The following is a 14,164-nucleotide window of genomic DNA, read 5'->3' on the forward strand; positions in this document are numbered from 1 at the left end:
GGAATATAAAAAAGAAAAATAAACCGGATACAGAAAATTACAAGTTCAGTTCTTGCTTTATATTCATTCATGATCTACTTCTGAATATCATGGTAATTCCTTTGCTTTTCTGAAAATGTAAGTGGATCTTAAAAAGAAGTGTGACTTTTTGGCATCCTGCACCAGAAACAAATTATTCCCATGTTGTAAGGCATAATGCACAGTAAGGTCTGCATGAGAACTTGAGCTGGCCACTGCACAAACACAATTCCACTGGTGAAGCTTCCAACCTCATTCATAGTACCTGCTCTTCGGTTTTGTTCCTGTTTAAAACATGCCATGTCACTTAATTGACAGATTCCATGCCACATGCAGTTTGCAAACACACTTGTTTGAAGATATGCCCTGGCTGATTTGGAAAATCCCTATGCAGTGCATTCAAAATAATTCCAAACTGATTAATGACAAGTTGAGCAAATAGAGGGAATGAAGGGCCTGGCACAGGCTGTGGTTAGTTAGAATTTGCTGAGTTCACTCCAACTAATTTTGTACCTTCTTCCATTTCGCTTTCTGTAAAATTCCCAGCAAATCACTTTATGGTGAGGGATGTGTTGCAAACCAGAGTGTAATGAATAGACAGAGAAGAAAAATCACAACACCGCATTAAAAAAATTCCCTAGGTAAATATTTGCCTTGGAAACTGGACCTCAAGATTCACTGCCTACAGCCAGGGGTCAAAAACATTACAGGTCTACTCAAAACAAAGGCAACTTGAAACTGGGAAGTGGTCAGTCAGTGCAACCTCACCAGTGTCAGAGAACTGTGTCTTTTATTGTAGCTGAAGATCCTAACCCTGCATTTGTGCACATACATTCATGGGTGTTCACATATTTAATGCAAACACACACAAGTGCGGGCACTCACATATTCTTAAAATGTATGTGCATATATTCCTCTATTCACAATGAACTGTTTATGAGCAAGCTATCAAGAAAGAGTTTTCACTGAAATTATTCAGTGAATGACTTCAAACAATGAATACATTGCAGGAAATGGCGATTGGCTCCAGAGCAATCCACAAGCAGAAAAGAAAGCATAAGCAGTTGAATAAATGGGTGGCTATGAATTACTCATTTAGCTGCATTATCTTCTTGTGGTCCAAATTCAGCAAATGTCTAAACACCCACTTCCCATTAAGAGCATGAATAGTCCCATTGATTCAATAGGGTTATTTTCTCTGCCTTCCATGGGGCAACTGAAATACTTAAATTTAAGCAAGTGCTTAAAGTGCTTTGCTGAATCAGGAGGTATGTCCACACTGTATATACTTGTGTTATACAGAAGGTCAGATTAGCTGATCCAAGAATCCTTTATGGTCTTAAGATCTATAAATCTATGAATAAAACCAGCCTTTGCTGGAATTGCTTCTCCATAACCTTCCTGAGCACTGAAATTCATCCACACCCCAAAAATATTAATAAAACATTCTGTACTTAACTCTTTTCATATTATACTAAGTACGGCACTAAATAAACCTCTTAATATTCCAGTATATTTTGCAATGAACATTTTCCCGGTACGCTAGAGCGGTTCCTCCTTTTGTGCCATCCAGAACACAATCCCCATGAAATACTGCAGTAAACATTTCTCTGAGTACTACAGCAAACACTACCAGCATTAGCAGATTAACCATTCCACTGAGCGCCATATTAAGCACACGTTTAAATACTGAGAAAAGACGTATAGCCTCCTCCTTCCACTGCGCCTCGTTACCCTGCCGAGATCCATATTTTTCCACACAGAGTCGACCAGCCCTGCGTTTACCTGCTCTGTTCCCTCCCTTCCCAATGCCTCTCTCTCTCTCTTTTTCTCCTCTTCCTTGTTTTGTTCATCCTAGACCTATTCTTCTGGCTTGGAAAATTTGTCAGGGCAAGGAAGCAAGGGATAAAAGGGGGTCAGAGGATTTGGCACATTGTTCAACCACAGAATCAACAACAAATCTGTACTGTGCACATAATTCCGCCTCTCTGCCTCTCTCAGAATTTGCTGAAGCCTCTTGATGGAGAAATGCAGGTTAAGTGTGGGCCTCCCCCCCACCCTGGATCAAAAGAATGAAATAGCAGGTCTTGACTGGTGTAATTTGGAATTATAAAGCATTGTTTGGATTTTACAGGTGTAGTTATTGTCAGCAAAATTACCGTGCTCAGAACCTTCAATGGATTCATCTTTAGCAAGTGTTTAAGAGCCGCTGACTCGTCGCTTGTTGCTGACAAACCATCTAGATTCAACCCATGGTTCCGTTCAGCTTTTCTCCTTTCCCTCCTCTGTCTCTTTTTTCCTCTCTTTTTTCCTCTTTTTTTTTCTTTTTTTTTGATTTTTTTTTTTTTTTTTTTTTTTTTTTTTTACTAGCAATTTGATGTTTGATCATTTGAGGCAATGAGGCGGAGGGTAATTTACGTTATCAGGGAGGTATGAGGGGTGCTGGGAACCCAGACGCAAGGCCCATTCGCCTGCTAAAGCGCCATCGTAATGTAATGAGACTCCAGTCAAGTGCAGCTAGTAATGGAGAGGAACATTTCCCATTCATCTGCCTACCTGAGACTCCACCGAATACGACAATAACTTTTGCACGGGAGGAGCAGGGGGGACACGGTGAAGGGGGGCCAGAGTCCCCATGGCATGACTCCCTCTGTCTCCTAGAAAAGCACCACAGTCTCATCCTTTAGACCAGCGAGGGAAGCAAATTAACACAACTCAGGAAGTCACAAAACAGGTTGTTGGAAGCCCTTAACCCTTCCCATATCCTTTCCAATAGGCACCTGGTCAGCACAGAGCCCTAGCATATCTCTGAGACTGGGTCCCCTCCTTAGACCCTCAGCTGTTGCATCCCTCAGGACAGAACTGGACCCTTGTGCAGAGGAAGCTTGGACAGGATGGGCCCACCAGAACATTGGGAAGGTGCCTGCACATCAACTAACAAAAGTTGTAAAAACGAAGACAACAATTTCCCAAAAGTGCTACAATGCTGTTTCCTTCTAAAGGGGTCTCTAAAGAAAGTCTTTTCCCCTGATTGACCCTAGTCGGCTCCATCACTTCACAAGTGTGGCTTCCTATTAAAAAAACAGAGTTTTGAGAAATCCCTTCCCTTTGTTTTCCAGTGTGCCAAACAGGACATTTGGATTGCATCAACAATTTCTTTTAATATCATTTTCTAATATCAGTCCAAACCCCAAAAAATCTGAAGCCCATGCCACACTCCTAGTGCCATGGATGTCCACCCCTGGGGTAATTTCATGCCCTGTGGCTTTGTCAGAGCAGCCTTCTCCTGCCATGCACTCTAGAGAAGCAGATGTAACTTTACCGTGTCCTGCTAATGGCTGTTCCCATCACAAGGATGAGCATATTCACATCACTCTGACCATCAGGGAAACTGAGGCACAGAATGGTGTTTCATGCCATGCCATAATGAATAAAATCTAAGGATTTGTGTCTTTTTTCAGAGAATGAGTACCCAAGGATGATGGAAGTAAATTCTGTTCTCGCCCTCTAAACTCTGTTCCTCAACCTTGGCCCTTGCCTGTAAAACCTTCCTGTCTGCAGATTCACTTTCCACTGTGTCTGTGTAGACAGGGCCTCCCAGCAGCACAGTCATAACCATAGCAGAAATACCCACCACCAGCAATAACAATGATCCACGTATTCAAGTTCTCACAGGCAACCCTACTACTCTGTACAGTTTGTTTGCAAGCTGAGGGTAATTATAGCTTGAGGGAACCTCCTGGATGCAAAGAGATCTCCTGGTACAAAGATCTCAACGTATGTCAAGGGTGGCCTGGACAAGATACAGGGGAAGGAGAGATTAATTTCCTTCATCAGCCTGTCCTGAGCTTGCTGTTTGTTCCCAGAACTCAGCCTGAGAAAGGGAGAGAGAGGAAAGGAGAGGGGGAGCTGAGGTCTCTCCCTCCCAGCCCTCACCAAATTCCTGCCACATGGACCCTTCCAATTATATCCACGTTTGAAAGGCTGCTGTCAGGATGAAAGGCACAGAGCAGTAATGAACTGACGATTAATTTGCAGTTGGCTCACCCAGTGCGTGAGTGTCTCTCAGGCTCGCTGCATGCGGGTGCTAAATATGACGATGTCAGCAATTGTCAGCCAGAGCCAGGGTTACCCTTAATAAGAGTCTCTCTCACCGCTGCCTGATTGCCTGTTGCCAGCTTCCGGGGGCTCCAGCCCGGCTCCACATCCTTCTGACGGCGAGGGGAGCTCTGTACCAGCCTGGCAGCTGCCAAACTAGCAAGAGGAAGGGAAAAGAAATGACCCTCTCCCCTGGCAAAGCAGCAGGAGCAGCTGCCAGTGCTAACTGCCTCTGCCCATGCCAACTTTGACCTGGGAGAGTTACGGCTTATGCTGGCACGAAAATAGCTCAGGATGCAACTGCACACGGGAGCACCAGCCATGTCTGGGCTGGGATCCCTTGCACCTCCAAAGCTGGCAGCAAATTTCACAGCCCCTTAATCCATGTTAAAAACAAGGCTCTCACTCTCCTCATTCAAGTCAGCATCCCCATGTCAGAACGGGCATGATGGCCAGGAGGTGTGATTGACACTGAGTTTCAAGACAGAGCTCTTGCAGAGGAACACCCTCTGCAATACCCTGCAAACCTGCACTGCCAGCAGATGGTTTTAGGTAATGCATTAAGGATTGATGCAGCCTGACAGGGTCTGGGTCAGGACCTGATCAAACATCCCTGCCAAGCTCAGAAGGGAAGCAAGAGATGCACACTTGGGAACCAATGTGTCGAGCAGTCAGTGAGAGCACAGAGAGGGATCTGAAGCAGAGCTCCAAAGAGTTTGCAGGCTCACCAGCCAAGATGTGGCCGGGTGTGGAAGGGACGCAGTAGAGAGCACAGGATTGACAGGGCTGGGAATACAACCTGCGTCTTCTGCATTAAGGGGGCTGTCACCAGGCCGCAGGGGAGTGCTGCTTTGCAGAGGGAAGCACAACACCTGCTCAAAAGACACAAATATTCAAAGTAAAGACCAATCCCTTGCCGTTGCACAAAGACACCTCCTGCATGCTCCCAAGAAATCTGGAGTGTGCACAATGGTCCTGCATATTCCATTCACCCTTTTAAGTCCATCCACCAAACCCAGACACTTCATCTTCTTTTCTCGCAACAGGAATGGAACCCAGGCCTCAACCATTAGCCACTATAAATGTGCTTAACCTCAAAATGATATGTTCTTCAACTGTCTGAAGTATGGCACTCCAAATTGCTGGGCACCTTTGAGAATCTGGGTTCAGTGGGGTCACAATAAATTCTGCTGTGGAGCAAGCATTGGGGACTTGAGATGCAGCAAGGCAATGCTCTTCAACTGATGTGGGACACTGTGTAGGGCATTAGAAATGTTAATACAGCAGCTTCCTTTTAGATTGCTCAAGGGCCTGTAAAATACATTTAATATCTCCCATTCAATAGATAATAATCTAGATTATTGTATGCTGGGATCTGAAAGGTGGGTGCACTGATTTCATCCTGGGCATGGACTTCTAGAGCTCCAGAGACCTTGCAAGAATACAAAAATCAGCTGCAAATGGCAGCTACCTGGAATTTTACACCAATCACCATATCCTTCCTGCAGCAAATAGTGGGTACCTTTTCTTTTGAAACATTCTGAAAAACCCTTCTGTCAGTTGGCTCAGAGAGAGATTTAGTTCTAATTTTGTTTGGATGTTTTTAGACAATGTTTACAGAGCTCAAACACCCAAAGAAGCATCCTTTTTCATCTTGAACAAGAGAGTTTGACCAAAAAGCTAACTGTGGGTCCCTGTTCTGCTTTTAGCCAGCCTCTTGATTTGCAAAAAAAAAAACAAAATTCAGCAAAACCAAAACCAGATTACGGCTAAGTATGTGTGTCTTTGAAACTGCTTGTGACTGGAAGTCTGTTATTCATCCTGATCCTGTTCTGGTACACATGTGACTTTATTACTACAGTGTTCAGGTGCCCACACAACTTACCAGTCAGTTTCCCTGCATGTAATCACATGCCCACAGAATGAAGAGAGGCAAAAAGATGTTCAAAGATGGAATCTACTCACAAGGCAAGTGTTAGCAAAATGGATGTACTACTCCTGTCACAGCCCCCAGGGTACCCTGGTAGTGTTTGATTCCAAGTCCTGGCATACCAGGCTGAGCTGGGGGACAGTGGTGATAGGCCTGTATCACCAGCAGCTCTGTATGTTTGTCACAGAGTCTTTTATTTATGGCTGCAGCTCTTCATGTAACTTAGAGGTCTTGCTGTAATCACAAATGTGTTTCTACTATGGAATCTCTGCCATCAGAGCTGGCATTTCAGGCACTACCATCACTCTCACTCACTCCCAGTGCTGTCCCAGCAGATACACAGGGTGCCCTGCCAGTTGGACACAGCCCACATCCATCTCACATACTATTTTAAAAACTTGCCTCAATGAGACCTTCCTGCAAAGATGCCCTCCAAGCCACTTTTCCTGCCCACCAAGCGTGCCTGGGCCTGGGAGAGACACTTCTTGGCTTTCTCCTGCTCCTTCCACCCTGCCTGGCTCCCACTGGGGACTGGCTCAGTGGCCATGCTGTGACTCGGTGCAGGGCAGGAGGCAGCAGAGTCACGGCACTGATGCCACTTGGCAGGATGACACTGTGTCCTCGTGACAGCCCAATGCAGCCCTTGGAGCATTGAGGGCTCCTCTGCAAGGAGCCCTGAGCCCTTTAAGGAAGAGAGAGGAGCAGAAATCAATTGTCTGCTTGCCTTCCTCCCCAAGCCCCCCTCTCCCCCTCCTCCATCACCACCACCACCGCACACACACCCTATTCACCCTGCTGGAAGGTGACATTTGCTATTAACCTTATATTGGGCCATTTTGTAAATCAATGTCACTTACATTTAATAACAAGTGTAATCAAAGGAATTATGCAAATTTAATTTGATGCTTCTTGAATTATGCAAATCTGCACCACATATAATGGCTTCTGACATGTGCCCAGTTGGAGAACGTTCCATTACCTCCTCTCTTATTACCCCTATTATTATTTTTATTTTTTTATCCCGTGGGGGGGGAAGGGAGAAGGGAGGGAGCAGCAGTTAGGCTTAGAGGCAGGGGGGACAAGCAAGTGCAGGGAGAAGAGAAGGGAAAGAAGAGGGGTGGTGGAGAAAAGTGCTCCTTTGCTTGCATTTTGAGTAGAAAAGCCTCCTGAAGGCATTTCTGTTATTGTTATTGCAGAGCAAGGAGAGCAGGATGGGGGGGGGAGTGGAATGGGGATGGGTGGAATCATTTCCCATGAATGGCTTTGCAGGCAATAATACTATAAGCCTCTGAGTCTAAATTACTGCCCTTCCAGTCCTATCTTCAGCACAATATTACTCTCCTTGGCCTCTTCTTCCTGAATCACCAGGCAAGCTGGGGGAGGGTGAGGAAAGAGGGGAGCAGGACCCAGAGAGTGGAAAATGCAGAACAAATGGGTGAAAAGATGTTTCAGATTTTTTTGTTCTGTCACTATCCCAGGTGCCCCCCCCATTTTTATTCCTTCAGTCAGGGCGCCAGAGGAATAACTGTTCTTTTCCCCTTTGCTTTCCCACCAATTGTTTCCTTGCATGTGACCCTAGGTCAGGAAAAACAGCCACAATATGCATGTGCCTCAATTTGTAATATCTTCACGGTAACCTGGGGTATCTTCCGCCAGTGACATCCCAAGTTTCTCCTTTTGCAAGGACTTCAGTGTCTGTAGCACCAGAAGTCAGTTTGTACCAGCCTCTGTTTCTTCTGCTTGTCAGAGATGGCAAGAGTATTTGGTGATCACAGATGGACTTGAAAGACAGTGCCACGATGGTCCAACGTATGATGCTGGACAACATTTTCCACCCATCCCCATTCCACTCCCCCCCCCCATCCCGCTCTCCTTGCTCTGCAATAACTGATAAGTGACTCTTGCCACAATAATTTGTGCAGTGTGAGCTTGAGTAAGACCACTCCCATCTCTGTCTTAGTGTCCTCACACTTGTGCAAAGTGGATATAGAAATCGATCTGTATTTTAGAAGGAGGAGAAGAAGGAGAAGAAAATACATTTCTAAAAGTCTGTGCACTCCTCTAAAGTGAATTTATGCACAGTATGAGGGCACAGTACCAGTATGGCACCATCATTTCTATAAAGCAAAGAGTCACTAATATCCAAAGTCTCCTTAGACTTTGAGAGTTGAAAGGTAGGGAGCATTTCTACATTTTCCAGTTTATACTTGCCATGTTTCCTTCCAAAACTCTTCCAGAAACACTGGGTTTTTTTTTTTCTTCTTTTCTCTAAATGTTTCTACTATTATTGCAAAGATCTATGAATCTGCAGTTTTTTCTTCAATGGAAGATAATTTCCAGAAACTTACTCTTCATTTATATTTTAAACACAACAAATTGGAAAAGATGTTCAGATTAATTTTTTCTTACCTACCAATACTTGAAATTCTTTTAAAAGCTAAATAAAATGGGTGGTTTTTTTCTTAAATGGAAGGGTTTTTCATCTGCGATCAAAAAATATACTCTCAGAGAAGTATTGGTGAGAAAAAACTGTCCCTGCTCTGCCCAAACTGAACATCATTTGAAGTTCACTGTGGAAAATGTCATGTTTCAGCCAGTTCTTAATAGTATGGTTTACACCAATAATGGGGTGAAATGGATGTGCTCACCTTGCTTCAAGGCTAACACCTGCTGGCCTTAGAAAAGAAGTATATTACACCAGGGGATGCTGCTGACGTTGCTTCTCAAGCCCTGATGGTGTCTGACAGCATGACCAGCAGTCCTCCAGTGCCATCAGCACTCTGCCACTGCTAATTCTCTGTAGAGCCCACATGGGAAACAAGGGTGGATCTCAAGAGTTGCAGCTGTGGGTAGAAATCCTGCTGAAAGGTCTCAGTCCAGCATCTTTTCTCACCCTTGTTCAGGGAGCCCAGCCCTGTTCTCTCCAGCCCCCGGGGATGTGCTCTCTGAAGGAAGGTTGACAGCAAAAATGTGATTAATGGTGCCTGACACTTGCTCACCTCTTCCTGAGGTGGTTGATTCACTGCCCAAAGACAGTCTCTGTCATTAGAGGCTGGAGAAAGGAACAAAGCTCCTTTCAAGAGTCAGATACACCAATAACCTCTGAAGTCCTCCTCAGCCCAACATTTCTTGACTGCACAGAGGATGCTTGCCTTGCCTTGCCCTCCCAGCAGATGACCTTCATGGCTCATGACAGAGAGGGTCAGGACCCACGACCATTTCCTGGTTCCAGGTGCTGCACAAGCAGATTAGCAAGAGGGTGCCCATGGCAAAGGGCTGCTGTGGGTGCCCACCCCACATAGCCCTTGGCCTCAAAGATCCTTCAGGGGAAGCAGGTTAATGAGTGCATGGAGCTAAACTTGTCCCTAGTGATAAACCTGCTGAGGTCAACAGAGGCACCAAACAGCCCGAAGGGTCCTATCCCTGGATTCAGGAGGTGTGTGGCAGATGGAAGCATCTTTCCTACAGAGAGAACTCAGCACACAAAATGCTGTTTCATAGCTGGTGTTTCTGGGCATATCTCTCCACAAAGATTCTCAGGAGGATGTCTCTGAATGACTCCAAGCATGTATATTCCAGGATAAAGGAGTCTGTGTTGGAGTTTGTTTGGAATAGCTGTCAGGAGCAGCTAGAAGATGCCCTGTACTCTACACTACAGCCAGCTAAGTCACAGAGCTAAGGATCAGTGGCTGTTGCAATGTGGGCTCACTGCTCTCTGTGTTCCTCAACTGCAGCCCCAGCTGGAGGATGCCAGGTACAACAGAGATGCCAGAGTGAAAGTGAAAGCCTTTTCCTAGGGAACCTGTTCCATGGAGCTTAGGTCCTGATGCTGTGGCTTTACTCAGAAATAGGTAATGCAAAGTTCCTGAGCCTAGGCTGAAAGACCTTTGTGCTATTGCTGGGACAGGGAATTTGCCTGCCTCAAGCCCTGAAGGGAGCATGCTGGGCTTCCCCAGGGTAAACAAATAGAGTGGGGAAGTCATAATTGACACAGGGGCTCTAAAAGGGACAGCTCCCAGCAGGAGGCCATGCAGCTTGAAGTTTCCTTGCTCTCCCCTTCCCTGGAAATCACAGGTCATTGCTTGCAGCCACCTCTTTCCCAATAAAACTGTACCAGTGAAGAGCCATAAAAACACTGAAGCACAGAAAGGCTGGGAATCTGATCTGGTGCGAAAGGACACTCTGACAAAATAAGCATGAAACATCGTGGGAAGCAGTTTGGAGGGATCAGGCTGGGACAGTGCAAGATAAGAGCTCCTGGAGGAAGATGATGATGGCTTCAGAAACAGCAGAGACGAGGGTGAAGGAAGCAGTGACTTGGTGCTGTGACAACTACCAGCAATGTGGAGGGGAGTTTCCCAGGAAGATATTTTTCATTAAAATAAACTTTAAAGGGAGAGCTGAAGAAGAAATGAAATTATGGACAGTCCTGCATCTGACCAGGGTCCCAGCTGTCACACTACTGCCTATGCTTGGCCAGGGCATACTGGAGTAAACAGGTGTCCTACCTGCTCCATGCCTCTGTTTCACCACCTGTGGAGGGAAGACAGGACAAACACTCACCCCACAGGCTGGAGCAGACCCCATCAGCAGTGGCTCTTTTGCAGTGCGACTCCATTGACATCAGGGAAAAACCTCTTGCTTAGCAAAGAAGAAAGGTATACTGTTGGTGGTGCAAGGAGGAAAGATATTCCAATTTACCTTTGCCCTTGCAATGACAGGGGACTGGAAGTTCCACTGGAAGGCACCAGAGTTTCTCCTTCATTTTAGGGCAGATGAAAGGAAGATAGCAGTTTCATATACAGGTAAAGTCATATAAGAAACTAAACAGGCAGATCAGCTGATTTTTTACATAGAAATAATAATGTATTATGTTTAGAGGCTTTTAGCGTCTGTGTTTTATAATTTAATTACTGAAAAGAGCTCCAGCAGTTAAATATTTTGAAAAAAGCTATTTTGAGGACAGGTGTTGCCTTCCTAGAAGTGTGACTGGGATTTGCATGGACAGAGTCTGCCAGTGCCCCTTTAAGCTGGCAGGCATCTGATGAAATGCAGGAACAGAAAACTGAGGACCAGAGGGAGCTGGTGTCTTCTGGAGCTCCTCTTCCCAGCACCCTGAAAGAGCACCTCCTGCTCTACCACTCAGACCCTGCTGGCATGAAACCCCACACACTGCTTTCCACAGTGAGCTGGGAAAAGCCCTGACACATGTTAATGACAGCAAGAATCTCTATCATTTATAGAATGAGGAAAAACAGTGAGGGCCTGTAGAGAAGTCTCTCTGTGTCCACTTGCTGTAAGATCCACTTACCACAGGACTCTGGCAGAAGTCAGCATCACTCTCCTCTGGCTTCTTCTTAGAGCCCGTTCTTCCCTTGTTTGAGCAATGGTCCCACATCTTTGTTGCCTGCGTCAGGGCCCAGGGATGCTGACGAGTTTCAGGGCATCACTCTATCCTCAGCAATGTCACAGAGTCACTCAAGTGCTGCTTTTAGTTTGGCCAGAGCCAAATCACACCAGTGTGATGCTGCCAGCATCAGTGGAGCCTCACAGAGGGTGAGTCCTGTTTGCTCAGCCTCTCTCCAGCACCTGATTTCTGCATGCAAAGAACAGATCTTTTTTATTCCATCTCCCCATTTCATTCCTGTCCATTTTTCATTCCTCCCATTCCTTATTCCTGAACACATGGGTACAGCTCTGCTTATAGAAATCCCATGGAGTTAGTCCTGCTGCATCCCAGGGCAGTTCAGTAGAGATGGGGATCCTCCAATTTCTCACCTTACACCCTTTCCAAGAAACTATCTCATGGCACTGCAGGAAGAGGGATTATTTGATCTTTATTAATTTATTGAAGAGAAGGAAGAGGGTGGAAATTGTAATGAAAGAGACAACCAGCAAGATGGCAAGGAAGGGAGGTTAAAAATGAAATCATCATCTAATTGGCCTGCAGTGAATTATTCACATGTATAATCTTTTAAAAAAAAATTCAGCACAAGGCAATGCAAGTAAATGCTGTTCATGTTTAAAAGTCATTTCCATAAGTAAGTGCAATTTCTCTACTGTTTGCCCCTGTTTAATGAAGTGAAATCTTGTTTGCATTCCTCCCAATTTCCCAACGAAAGGCGCCCAAGCGTTTGCACCAAAATTACTTGGCCCAAATTAAAACCCTCCAACACTTCAAAAAAAAAAGAGGAAAGGGGGGAAAATTCAGACTTATTTTTAAAATGCCTTAAGTGCATCCCAGCATCCTAATTTATTTTTAGACACTGGTTATTAAGAGTAGTAGTAAGTTTCCCCTTCTTTCTCGCTCTCTCTCTTATTTAAATGAACTTAATGGCAATAGATGCAAATGTCTGGAAGAGGAAAATAGTTAACATTTATTTATTCTTACTGTTGTCTCTTCCCTGGCTGGTGTCATTAGAACAGTTCGTTGCATCCCATTCGCTCCCATTAGCTCTGCTATCAGAGCCACCCAGCACGACTCCAGCACGGCTCGAAGTGCTTTCTGCGGCCCACATAGGGACTACATCATCATCTCCGAGGCACTGGCTTAATGACAAGAAAAAAAATCGGAATATATTGCACAGCGTTCTGGGGAAACAACAACAAAAAACGCTGCTGCTGTCGCTGCCACCCAGTGCCATGTCCCCTTGACCCGGGGTGTGCGTCCTGCTTCTGACCAGGGGACAGACAGACGGACTGGCTGTGGTGCCAGGGCAGGCATCCCTTCGCAATTCATTGATCCGGGCAATGCGCAGAGAAATACGCCAACAGGGACCCGGAGTGCTTGGAAACGCGCTCGGGAGGACCCAGCGAGACTGGAATGGGTTCAAACAGCTGCTCGTCGCCAGCAGAATCATCACCCCCCAAAGCAGGGCTGCCAGCCGGCTGACTCCTGCCTCCCTGGTGTGGGCAGGAGCTGCCAGCCAAGGCTGGTGGTGGGATGGAGGCTTTGCAGCCTCTTGCTGAATGAACCCTGCATTCCTCCAGTGCCCTTGCTGCTCCCTTTAGGAGCATTTCCTAAAGCAAAGCAGAGCAGCTCACACGTGTGAGCAGCCACGTATCTCAGGGTGGCGTGGCTGGAGCGGACAGCTCTGGCTGCCGTGGGTGCCTGTCACCCTGCACACATTGTCCCAGGCATTTGCCACTGCTGCCAAGGGAGACAAGGGACTTTGCCCTAATCCTCCCCCGGGGAGCAGGGGCTGAGGGCCAGCGCTGGCAGGTGACAGCCCAGAGAGGCAGGTGCCCCCGTGCCTGGGAGAAATGGCCAAAATCCACTCTCCCCCTGAGCAATGGTGTCCTTTCTGACCCTCTGAATGTGGAGCTGGGCCTGGCCCACTCCAGAGGGACAAAATCCCTTTGCAAGCAAGAGGAACCCAACAGGTCTCCCACCCAGAGCACCAGCAGGTTTTGAGGTCTCCCGCGCCCTTTGCCCCTCAGGCGGCACACGGGTGAGGGTGGTGGCAAGTGTCAGACAGGGAGAGCCGGCTCATTGACAGCTGTGGCTGACAAAGCAGCATTTGGGAGGAAGGACATCGGCATCTGCAGCGCTGACACTAAAAGAGAGGCGGAGGCTGTTGCAGGCGGGGATGGAGCCGTGCGAGGGGCCCTCCCCCTCCGTAAAGTTGACATTGTCTCCCGTGATAACTTTTCTGCTGAGGTAGGAGACACTTTACTGCAGAGTTGCACACAGCAAGTAGCTGCCCTCCCCCCCCCCGCCCCTTCCCATCCTCTCCCCCTCTCTCCCTCTCCAGCATCATTTACATCCTTAATTAGCTGTAATTCTGCAGTGCTCATTAGGGAAGGACTGGAAAATATCAAGGAGCCCACAAGCAGGGGGCTTCAGGGGAGAGGGAGGAAGAGGGGGGTGCATCAGCCTGAGAGGGATAGCCAAAGCTGGATTGCGGAGTCAGAAGCCAGGAGCTACTTGCTTAATTCAAGTGGGATGATCACACTAGTGTAGTTTGGGAACACTGATCCAGTGATGGGGTTAAAGAGGCCACACTGTCCCACCCAGAAAGGCAGAATACCTATCCAGAGAACAGCATCTCGCCAAGAGGACATGCTCTTACCGCCTTGCTCACAGGTGAGACGTCTCTGCTGGGTTATTCAGTGTCC

At 46.7% G+C, this 14,164-nt stretch overlaps 1 long non-coding RNA gene across 1 annotated transcript; it reads right to left on the minus strand.

Annotated features, from left to right (window-relative positions):
- Positions 1 to 12,398: 12,398 nt before the first annotated feature.
- On the minus strand, positions 12,399 to 13,528 carry LOC136364536 (uncharacterized). The gene is made up of 2 exons (XR_010744166.1): positions 13,439 to 13,528; positions 12,399 to 12,595 (listed from the first exon to the last, which is right to left on the minus strand). It is a non-coding gene; the product is annotated as an uncharacterized lncRNA (long non-coding RNA).
- Positions 13,529 to 14,164: the final 636 nt, after the last annotated feature.

Source organism: Sylvia atricapilla, chromosome 8, assembly GCF_009819655.1.
Source record: "Sylvia atricapilla isolate bSylAtr1 chromosome 8, bSylAtr1.pri, whole genome shotgun sequence".
Classification (NCBI taxonomy): Eukaryota; Metazoa; Chordata; class Aves; order Passeriformes; family Sylviidae; genus Sylvia; species Sylvia atricapilla.